We start from the raw sequence: 2,711 nt of genomic DNA on the forward strand, positions 1-2,711 counted from the left end.
GGACTGTGCCTCTCCAGGGACATGTCTTCAGTGGCTTGCCTAGTTCTTGGTAGCTAAGTGCACAGTGAATAAAGATTAACTTAAAAATTGTGGCAAACATTTAATGAGCACATATTTATGCCAGACTCTGCGGTAAGACTCTGCTGCTATGGTCTCATTTAAGACTCATAATGGTCCTTTGAGATTCTGGAAAAGTGAGGTTCCTGTTTTACTAATAAGGAAGCTGAGGTACTGGACAGGTTGGGGTACATGCTGGCAAGTGACAGTCTGTGAACTCAAGGGGACTGTGTGTGTGTGTGTGTGTGTGTGTGTACAATAGGAAGAGCCACCAACCCATTTTATAGAGGGTTGGTGGCTCTTCCATTTACAGAGGAAGAAACCAAGGTTAAGAGAGGTTAGGGAATGCTTCTTTTTGGGATCAGCTGAGCCAGCCTTCCTACCAAGCTATTTCTCTTTGGGGGAAACTGGGGATTGAACCCAGGGGTGCTCTACCCCTGAGCCACATCCTCAGACCTTTTTTAAAAATTTTTATTTAGAGACAGGGTCTCAGTGAGTTGCTTAGGGCCTTGCTGAGTTGCAGAGGCTGGCTTTGAACTCGTGATCCTCCTCCCTCAGCCTCCTGAGCTGCTGGGACGACAGGCGTGCGCCACTGCTCCCAGCCCAAGTTATTTCTTAAAGTTCCAATATTTTTAATGCAGATCCCTGGCTGCTCCCCACCCCAAACCTCCCACTCTCCTGCGCCCACAGTAACTGGGCATCACCAGGTCCAACCCCAGCCTCTGCCTTAGCACCTCACTTTCACAAAGCCACCCTATCGTGTGAGATGTCACCTGCCACCTCTCTCTGCACTGTCCCCAGGGATGGAGGGCGTCAGACCCAGCAGTCCTTCCCCAGCATGCTGGGCCCTGTTGGAGCAGGTGCCAGGCTCTGGGAGGTATTCCTTTCCAGGGGTCTGCTGACATCACACTGGTGTTGAGTTCTCCGCTGGGAAGGGAACGAGGACACTGTCTTCCATCAAAGGAAGCCTTCACGATTCTGGTCTCCAGGGCCTTCTCACTGCTCCATTCATTCAACCTCCAGGTCTCAGAGGCCCAGAAAACTGCTCTCCTGGAACTTGAGCCAAGGTGCTGGATGAGGAGCCCCTGCCCAGCCAGGAGGCTGAGGGCCAGTCTTCCTCTCCACACCTGGACTTGGTGGGCAGCCTGTTTCATTCCCCTGAAAATCTAGCAAAATATTTCACACAGGTAACCTATAAATCCATTGCTGGTTTAAACAATTGCAACAATCCAGTTGCATAGGACATTTTAAAAGTAACATTCCTCCTTACTGTCCCAGCTGAGCCCAAATCTCATCCTGTTCCCAGGGTCATCACTGGTTTTGAGCCTGCACTTGTATTTTGCAAATTGGAGAGGCTGGCTAACACACACACACACACACACACACACACACACACACACACACCCATGTAGTCCCCTTGAGTTCACCCACAGAGCTGCCACTTGCCAGCAGCTTGCTTTTAAATATTACAATACATCCTGATGGAATTTCTATACCAGTTCATATAAATACACCTCACTCTCTTGATCTGCTGCAGTATGTACCCGACCGTTTAAATTTTAAAAATCCCCTTTAGTTGGACACTTAGGCTATTCAATTTTTCACAACTACAAATGATTTCGCTCCAAACATCCTCTCTGCCCACATGTGCAAGCTTTTCTCTGGAGTAGATGCTGAAGAGCAAGTGGCAGACCAAGAAGTCTGTTTTAAGTTTTAGCAGATGTTGCCAAAGTACCTTCCAGAATGGTTTATTGCCCTTTATGCTCCCGGGAGTGTCTGACATTACTGGATTTTTTTTTTTTTTTACACCACTAACATTGGGTACTATGAATCTAAGTTTGTGTACTGACAACTAATTGGTGATATTAAAAGTCTAAAAGTCGGGGTAGTGGTTCCCCTTGTTGGGGGTGATAGTGGATGGGAAGGGGCCTTGGGGGAGGCTTCAATTGGAGCCTGTTGATGTTCCTTTTCTTGATCTAAGTGGTGGTTACACAGGTATTTTCAATTTCTCAAAATAAATTAAGTGGTATGCTCATGAGAGGTGCCCTTTTATATTCAAATTTAGTCTTCGATAAAAAGTTCCAAGTTCTCCCCTCCCGCAGAATCCAACAGGTGACAAAACAGCACCGACGAGCGTTTTATTTTGGAGGCTGAGCCTTCTTTTGTCAGTACACTGGCCTTCTGGAATCCTTCTGGGATGTCTTCCTTGTAGGTCTCGTGGGAGTCCTTTGCATGAGAGAGGAAGGTCCTTCCAGAAAGGGGACTTTCCAGTTACTTACCAACACTTACAACAGTAGTTATCACTCACCCTGTTTTACAGACACAGAGGCCGGGGGCTTGGAGCAGTGGGGACCTGCCCAAGGTCCCCAAGTGTCCAACTGCAGAGTCCTACTTCCTCTCCGTCCTTTAAGCCATAGCTGTTCATGTGACAGGTTTTGGGCCGGAGTCCAGTGAGGTGGCTCACTGTCTTCCCATTTTGCAGGTGGGAACAGAGTCTCAAAAAGTTTAGATGACTTGCTTGGATCCCCTGGTTAGTAAATGGTGGGGCAGGTCTGAGGCAGGTCTCCATCAAGGCAGGGCCTGTGGTGGAAGGTTCTGCCATGATGGAGATGCTCTCTAGGTTGGCAAGATGGTAGCTGCTGGCCACAGTGGGG

This window comes from Marmota flaviventris, chromosome 1, assembly GCF_047511675.1.
Source record: "Marmota flaviventris isolate mMarFla1 chromosome 1, mMarFla1.hap1, whole genome shotgun sequence".
Classification (NCBI taxonomy): Eukaryota; Metazoa; Chordata; class Mammalia; order Rodentia; family Sciuridae; genus Marmota; species Marmota flaviventris.